At 42.1% G+C, this 9,514-nt stretch overlaps 1 protein-coding gene across 1 annotated transcript in view; it reads right to left on the reverse strand.

The window, feature by feature from the left end:
* Window positions 1-6,571, reverse strand: part of N4BP3 (NEDD4 binding protein 3) — a 134,731-nt gene extending 128,160 nt beyond the window's left edge. The window contains exon 1 of the mRNA XM_056574689.1: window positions 6,551-6,571. The gene's annotated coding sequence lies outside the window, so the exon portion shown is untranslated. The remainder of the gene's footprint in view (window positions 1-6,550) is intronic.
* Window positions 6,572-9,514: the final 2,943 nt, after the last annotated feature.

Below are 9,514 nucleotides of genomic sequence, written 5' to 3' on the forward strand. Positions count from 1 at the left end.
CCCTTCACTGTGACATCACTGTGTGTATTATCCCTGTACTGTGACATTACTGTGTATATTATCCCTGTACTGTGACATCACTGTGTATATTATCCCTGTACTGTGACATCGCTGTGTATATTATCCCTGTACTGTGACATCACTGTGTATTATCCCTGTACTGTGACATCACTGTGTGTATTTTCCCTGTACTTTGACATCACTGTGTGCAATATCACTGTACTGTGACATCACTGTGTATATTATCCCTGTACTGTGACATCACAGTTTGTATTATCCCTGTACTGTGACATCATTGTGTATTTTCCCTGTACTGTACTTTCCCTGTACTGTACTCGGAGTGGCAGATTGCCGGTGTGAGCAGGCCGGGGGGTGGGGGAATGGGGTGGTCAGGTTGCTTTCGGCAACAACTGAAGGCACAATATGGGTCGGGTCACCGGTGGATCCGCAGCGTAAAATACCTTATGTGATCCCTTTTGTGTTCCCTTACCTATATCTCCCAGAAGTTCTGTAACCCAAGACTTGTCAAAGACTAAAGTGATCAGGATCTGGCTTTTCTGGAAGTCCCATCAAAGTTATACTTTAAATATTACCCAGAGGTAGGCTTCAAAAAATGCAACTCATCCCTCAAAAAACTAGTCACTCATATTTGCCACTGTTCAAGTGAAGGGGCTAAGCTGTGATACCAGCCATAAGCCAAGAAGGAATTTTGAATAGACAAGAATGGATACTTGACACAACCTCATTCACATGAATGGAGCTGAGCTGCAATACCAGGCTGGCCATTGTCATAAGTAGTGCTGTTTCTGGAAGAAGAAAAAACATTTTTTTTTTCTAATTATCGAAATCCCTCTAAGTGCTTCTGCTACTATGGTAAAAAAAAAAAAAGCTAAAAGTCTATAATTCAGACCAAAAGCAACTGAAAGTGGTATTCCAGTATACACTTTTATTTTTCTATGGGGCTGGGGACAGGGTACAAATAAAAAATAATTGATACTCAGTTACCTCGCCTCCCCCCCCCCAACAGCTCTTGTTTCAGTGACTTCCAGACCCATACTTTTGACTACTGGTGCTGACTAGAAGATAAGATACCGGAACAGGACATGCTTGCTAAGACAATTGCTATCTCCAACCTTAGTCAATGATTGGGCTGAGCGGGCAGATCCTGCTGAGACATCTCATCCTGAAAGCAGCAACAGGTGGAGATGAGCGGGGGACCAGAAGGTGCTGGAAGGGGACCTGCAGGTGACTCAGGTAGGTGAGTATCATTTATTTTTTATTTTAACCATGTCCCCAGCAACACATGAAAAAAATTATTGTACTGTAATACCCCTTATTTAAACTTCAAACCTTAAAAGACACATATAAAAGCACAAGCACATAAAAGCACAAATGTTAAAGGGGTACTCCCGAGGAAAACTTTTTTTTTTAACCAACTGGTGCCAGAAAGTTAAACAGATTTGTAAATTACTTCAATTAAAAAATCTTTATCCTTCCAGTACTTTTTAGGGGCTATATACTACAGAGGAAATGTTTTTCTTTTTGTATTTCTCTTATGTCACGACCACAGTGCTCTCTGCTGACCTCTGCTGTCCATTTTAGGAACTGTCCAGAGCAGCATATGTTTGCTATAAGGATTTTCTCCTGCTCTGGACAGTTCCAAAATGGACAGCAGAGGTCAGCAGAGAGCACCGTGGTCATTTTTGTCCATCGTTATGATATCTGAAACTTTTTCACTGCTGATTTGCAGATGTAAAGTGAGGAAGTGTGTATAGATCCAGACAGTTAGTAAGAGGTTTATGCACATAGTAAAAGTAATATATCCACAAAGTATTGCCCCCATATAGTAGTTTGACCTCCATACTTCCCCCATATAATATTAGGGTACGTTCACACATACTCATTCCCATTCATGTTTAAGATTGTGGCACATGCAAGTGATTTTACTTTTTCTCCAGAAATGTCATATCTGTAAGTTTATCATATATATATATATATATATATATTTTTTTTTTTTCATGACCACATATATAAAGGACTGGTTGGTCTCATGCATTCTAAGCTAATAAAACTGTAAATGTAAGAGGAGGTGTTTTTAGGTCAGGCAGTTGTGTTGGACGGAGGCCAGACTTGTCCTGAATTTCATTTCAGGAATGCTGGAATGTATATATAAGATATAATTAATGCTAAAATCAACACATTACTCAGAAGTTTTACAGAAGTCAATCTGGCAGGTTATACTTTCTTATCACAAGATAAACCGTACAAATAACCATGAAAAAAGCAGCATTAGAGCACACCTCCACCCAAAAATGATGGCTTGTCTGGAGCCAAGTGCAATATCACACTTTTCCTAGGTCCGGGAAGGAGTAGTGTGGGCTGCTCTATGAAAGATCCTCATGATGGAGCTATTCAGATAATGTATAACAAATAGTATTCATTATCTTTCTCATCTTTTTTCATTATGTGTTCATCATTATTGATGCGATATTTCGCGAATATATGGCCGAATATTCGCATGTTCGTTCTCTGTTTTTTTGTGCGAAAATTCGTAATGAAATTTGCATTGTGCACATGAGCATTTATATCTTTCACCTAAAAGAAGGGAAGGATCAGTGTCCAGTCTGGAAATGCTAATATTCGGCTAAAATTTGCATAAAAAATTTGCATTAAAAAACAAATAAAATAAAAACAAAAAACAATATTCATCATTACGAATATATATCACTATATTCTAAATATTCGCAAAATCGCGAAGTGCTGCTATTCGTGGTAAAAATTAGCATTTCGAAAATTTGCGCTCAACACTATTCATAATATGGGTGTCAATTGAGCCACAAGCCACCAGGAATGTGCAGCAAAACCTGCTAAAATGCCGCAATCAATATTGATCACTGCATTTAAACAGTTAAGTGATTATCACTGTCAGTCATTATCAGGTGATGTCGGCTGCTGATAGCAGCTGGCACCCGCCAGCTGACGAGACTGAAATTATACTCCTGTACATTTCTCTGCATAGTTTTCTATGGACAGATCCCTTGGCTGGCTGGGGAGTGGAACACAATGCCAACTGCTTCCCGAGCTAAGATCTCACAATTGCAATGGGTCTCAGGAGTGAAAACCGATGTGATCAACAACTTTTGACGTGTCTGACTGACATGAGAAAAGTTGTTTTAAGTGACAGGAACCTGCCATCAGGTCTTGCAGATATTTGATGATGGCTTATCACCTTGGGGAACATTTCAGCATTTTAAAATCAAATTATTCTCATTCACAGTTAAATAGGCTTCAGAGCTGAAATTAAAGTGATACTCCTGTGAAACACAAATGTTTTCAAATCAACTGGTGCCAGAAAGTTATACAGATTAGCAAATGACTTCTGTTTAAAAATCTTAATCCTTCCAGTATTTACCAGCTGCTGTATACTACAGAGGAAGTTGTATAGTATGGCCACAGTGCTCTCTGCTGACACCTCTATCCATGTCAGGAATTGTCCAGAGCAGGATAGGTTTGCTATGAGTATTTGCTTCTACTCTGGATAGTTCCTGACATGGACAGAGGTGTCAGCAGAGAGCACTGTGGTCAGATTGGAAAGTACTACACAACTTTCTCTGGAACATACAGCAGCTGATAAGTACTGGAAGGATTACAATATTTAAATAGAAGTAATTTACAAATTTGTTTAACTTTTTGGCACCAGTTGATTTGAAAACATTTGTTTTCCACTGGAGTACCCCTTTAACCAATATTTCTTTCTGACTCAAGGTCTGAACAGAGCCTTTTTGATGTTTTTAACTGAGCCTTTTAACATTATTTAGGCAATTCACAAATGTACAAGTGTAACAAGTTCCTTCTAATGATAAACATTTATCGCAACCTGCAGAACAGTGCAAGGTTATTTTCTGCTTAACATCAGCATGGTTGGAGGCCATTATGTAAGCATTGACATTGGCATGCTTCATTGAGATTTGTGGAAAGAAAAGGTCATTTGATGTTTGCAATAGCCCTCATCCATCACAAAGGAATCCATTACCTGTAGTTTACATGTGCCTTTATGCTCAGTGAGTAATCTATATTAGAGGGTTACTAAAATTTATACATAAATTACATGGTACATAGATACTCAATAGAAACTGTAGAATCTGTAGGATCTATAGGGGGTTTCAAAGGTCTTGTCAGCACTTACTCAACGCATGGAATTTGTGACACGTATAAACTCTCTCACTGTTGTGCTTATTTCCCTGATAAAGATAAGAAGAAAGAATGCATTAAGTGAAGTGCCCGCATCTGCTTCCTCCGGAAACAAAGTGCTTACTTCTATCCTTCATCCCTAAACTAGCCTTGAGGTGAATATATAGCTGTCTAGTTAAATACAATATAATATATTGTGGTGTCCCGGTACCGTATTTCATACAGTACCTTTGTAGAGGTCCCCATAGTCAGAGTCCCTAGGAACGTCGGGGTCCCTCTTCTTTGGTTATCCCCTCGTCACCCCTCAGTTAATTAATGTTTGTATAGAAATTCATATAAATATAAGTTTAAATATGTATATATTCCAATGCCTACCCGTTCAGCGTAGCAGGACCTGCGGGTCATGTGATTAGGGTTAGAACTCTATGGTTTATCTACAGGACCTTTGGAGGTTCTCATGACGTGTTCACCCACAATGCAATGTAACGGTGAGTGACAGTTGTTAAGGACCAATCCAAAGCGGCCAGCCCCTGTCCATATAAGGGAGCTGCGCCATCTAGATCGCTCTCTTGTTCCTGCGCTGCCAAGCAAGCAGCATCTTCTCTCTTGGGTTGCTGATTCTGGAAGAGGTAGGACCTCCGCAGCTTACAAGACAATTTACTAGGCCAAAGCCTTGCGGCCTCGGCCTATATCAAAGATGTTATACTAAGCAATTCCCCGCTACTCCCCGCAAGATCACTGGACCTAAACGCACCCTTAAATCCAGCGGATCTATGCTACAAAATCTCTAAGAAGCTAAATTGAGCTTATCTGATCCCAACCAACTGTCAATCGCTGCTCAGCTATATCTGTAGAGACTCTGTTATCTGGACTGTTACTATTGCTGCAGGTACAGAAATTCTTCAGTAAAAGTTCCTGCAAGTTTTAAGTTAACAGTGGTTGTGGACAATCCTTTATTTTACATTCACCTATTGCTCTTGGGAAGGGTGGCAATAGGCCTGTCAAGATTACAGTATTTAACCCTCACCCAGGCATCACGAGTGACAAGGGTTAACAGCGCCCTTTATAATTCTGAACAGCAACACCCTAACTACCCTACACCCCACAAGGCTTTATCCCCCAAGGTTACCACAATATAAAGAAAAATTAACCTTATCTTTGCACAGGTAAATTAAAAAGGTATTATGGTTTATTTTAAAACTATAGTGAAGCCTGCTACGGGTATAAAATAACAAACTATTCACCTCATACTTGTCTTGCCCGGTTTATGCTCTGGTCTGCACCAGTGCCTGAGTTTACAACCCTCAATGATGCGCTGTCCTAACTCACCTAATGACATTTCAATCCCGCTTAAACCAATCACTGAGGCCAATCCTTAGTGAACGTCCTCAGCTGAGCAGGGTCAGCATAACATCGGGGTAAGTAAACACAGGCACCAAGGGGGGACAGAGTATTGGCACTGGACTGGGCAAGGTAAATACCTCTGCAGGCAACAGTATGTTTTTTAAATATATCAGAATACCGCTTTAACTGGCACAAAATGCTGGAACCATTTTTTGAAAGCCAAGGTCCTAGCTACAGGCTAATTTAAAATCGGAACATAACACACATTTATGACACTATTATCCAGGTTTTATCTTTACACTACAAATGGGATTTCCATTTGTAATGCTGCAGTTGACGATAGTCCAGTTCTATCTAGTCTCATGCCAACATATCTTTGGATATGGGGGGAGATTTATCAAAATCTGTGCAAAGGAAAAGTTGCCCAGTTGCCCATAGCAACCAATCAGATTGCTTCTTTCCTTTTGCACAGGCCTTGTTAAAAATGAAAGAAGTGAGCTGATTGGTTGCTACAGGCAACTGGTCAACTTTACCTCTGGACAGGTTTAGATAAATCTCCCCCACGGACTCTACTTTTTCAGTGATGCGTTGTTGCAGGTCCTTCAGATCCTGGGGGGGGGGGGGGGGGGGCGGGGGGCACGGCAGATAATCTAAGTCCTTGATGCAGCCTAAGAGAAAGAAGTCACGGGGTATTAGATCTGGCTATCATGGAGGTCAGCACAACATGGATTAAGCATTGTTTTCGAGGCAGCCGATCCAGCCTTCCATTTCATTTAGGTATCAGTAAACATCCAAATGGAAACAACTATTTACCAATGTTGCACTGGCCTCCTCAATCTCCAGATCTCTCAACATGTGTCTTGCTTCTGTGGGGCCACATCAAGTGTATCCCACCCAGCCATAGAGGAATAAAGGACCAACCAAGCTATACATTATGCAAGGTCATAAAGTTATCCATGCTGGAAAAAAAAAGAATGTTTTGTGGTTACTCACAATCCCCCAGATTTATCAAAACCTGTCCAGAGGAAAAGTTGCTGAGTTGCCCATAGCAACCAATCAGATCGCTTATTTCATTTTCCAGAGGCCTTTTCAAAAGTGAAAGAAGCGATCTGATTGGTTGCTATGGGCAACTCAGCAACTTCCCCTCTGAACAGGTTTTGATAAATCTCCCCCAATAATCTACAAGCTCAAAACGGCTATCAATTTCTGTTTAGTAAATTAAACATACTTTTGAAAGTATCATTGGATTGGTTTGTAAACTCTTTTGGGATCTTTCTATATTTTTTTCTTTTAAATAATAAATCCGATATAGCAAAGCGCTGACAACAAAGAAATTACATACATATGCTCTATATGGAATCCGTCTACTATCATGGGAGCAAGCAGTCCTCATTGCTATTAATTGGTTATGTTTGCAAATACTGTATGTACGATAAGATACAAAACCTTTGTAGACAACACACGCTTTATTTCTCATCAGCCAGTCCAGAGGCTATGCAGGCAGTTAGGAACAGGAATCAATCTCCTGTCAGATTTGTAAAGGTAGTAACATTCCTGTACGGGAAACATCCGCCCTCCAGACATATCTTTCAGACAAAGAACATAGTGATATTATTATATGTAAAGATTGTCAGCATCAGATAGATAGCTTCAAGCTCTTGCTATAATCTTGCCCACCATCTAACCAGAGTTGATTTTGCATTCCACTATATATAAACATTCAACTAAATAGGATCTATAAACATCACACGAATATTCATTTGAATTGTAATATGGTTACATGTACAGGAAGTCCAACCTGCTGGAGGCCCAGGAAAAAGCACCTTTAACTTTGAAGGATACCTCTGGGATGTACATGTTACAGCTAGCGCTCCGGCCAGACTCTCCTGTCCGGTCCTCCTCTGCCGGTGGTGCCACGGTTCGCATAGCGGGACGCGCCCGCATACGAACGCCGGTCTGTTACTCACCTCCTGCTTCGCCGGCGTATGTGTACCCGGCCTCTAGGGTGGGCACACCAGCTCTCTGCGATTTATATCGCCAGTACGCCCTTAATTGTTACTTCTGCTCGCTGACACTATAAGTGGCAGCACTTCCTGTATCCCCTTGCTGGATCTTTGTGCCTTGCTGCCTAAGAGAAAGCATACCTCCTGCATGTTCTGCTATTCCGTGTACCAGTTCCTTCAGCTCTGTTCTCTGACTACGCTCCAGTGCCGCCTGTCCTGACCTTTTTGCCTGTCCCCGACTATGAGTTTGCTTCATCCTCCCTGTACCACGTTACACCTCGGCAGCCTGTGTGGACGAGTCATATTAGGGGTAGCGACCTGGGTGCCGCCTGCCGCTGCAAGTCCATCCCGCTTTGTGGCGGGCTCTGGTGAAAACCAGCGGCACCTTAGACTCTGCTCCCTGGTACGGCCCTTGCCATCATCCACACAGGTTCAGCAGATCCACTTCACCACTGCCATTACAGTACAAATTATCTCCTATCCTAAGGATAGGAGATAAGTGTTAGATCGCGGGGGTCCGACTGCTGGGGCCCCCTGCGATCTCCTGAATGGAGCACCGGCTCCCTGCATGGAAAGGACATTTTTGACCACCACCAGAAGCAGCAGCCGACACGCCCCCTCCATACAGTTCGTTGGCAGAGCCGGAGGGCTGCTTTCAACTATCTCCGGCTCTGCCATAGAACTGCATGGAGGGGGGGTGTTGGCCGCAGCCTCGTGCTGTGGTTGAAAACGCTTCTATCAGGCTGGGAGCCAGGGCTCCGTTCGGGAGATCGCGAGGGGCCCCAGCAGTTGGACCCCCCTCGATCTAACACTTATCCCCTATCCTTAGGATATGAAATAATTTGTACATTCCAGAGTTCTCCTTTAAGACTAAAGCTGGATTTCCACTTTGAGCAAAACAGACCTTATTCAATGATATCAACAGGATTCTGTTGCACTGTGCACGCGGTGAAATTTCCACGGTGGAAACATCTACCCTGGAAATCCCAATTTTGGTGTCCATAGAAACAATGAACATGTTCATTATTTCTGTGGATTCTGCTCGGAAATGCATTGCCATCTATGAAGACTACTCATTTCCGAGTGGTTCAAGTGTCATCATAACATGCAAATTTGCTGAATGGCCTCTCACTGAATTGTTTGTGGAGCCCTTTCCTCTATCACTTGGCGGCTGCAAATACCAGGGTCATGTGTGGCTGGAAAACAGTGATTTTTAAACATATCAATACCCCGCGATCAGTAAATTTTTGCTCATTTATTGTCTGATGGCTGACCCTATTACATGTGCATGGGTTCTCATTCTCTTCCATCTGTATTCTCTTCTTAAATTGGTATTCCGCACCGAGACATTTCTGACATGCCTGACCGCGGGGTCCCGCCGCTGGGACAACTCCCACCCCCCCTGTGCCAGGTGCTGCTCCAGTCTCAGAAACGCTGTTTTCCGGGACTGGAGACCTCACGTCGCGCCATTCCTTCAACTTGTAATGTCATGCCACACCCCCTCTGTTCATGTCTATGGGAGGATGACATGTCAATGGGATTCCACATCCCCTCTGTTCGTGTCTATGGGAGGATGACATGTGTATGGGCGGAATACCCCTTTAACTACTGACAGAGGAGAGATAGAGGAGAGAAGGAAGATTAAAGAGGTATGTCTTTAGATCGTTCTAAAGACATAATTTGTTTTCAGACTGTGTGTAACCATAGAGACACAGAAGGATGCCTAGGAACTGGATATAACAAACAGTAGGTTTGCAAATTGTTTTTCAAAGTTGGTTCATCTTATTTTACATGTTTGTTGTAAATACAATGTGACATTGAGGCACACATAATTTTTAAAGTGTTACTGTCATTTAATAATACATTTTGACATATCACCCAACCTGGTCTCACTCCTGAGACCCTCTGCAATAGCAAGTTATTAGCAGGTAAAATGCATGACAACAATATTTATTCCCTGGCTGGCCACCTGATCT

This window comes from Hyla sarda, chromosome 4 (assembly GCF_029499605.1).
Source record: "Hyla sarda isolate aHylSar1 chromosome 4, aHylSar1.hap1, whole genome shotgun sequence".
In the NCBI taxonomy this organism is placed as follows: Eukaryota; Metazoa; Chordata; class Amphibia; order Anura; family Hylidae; genus Hyla; species Hyla sarda.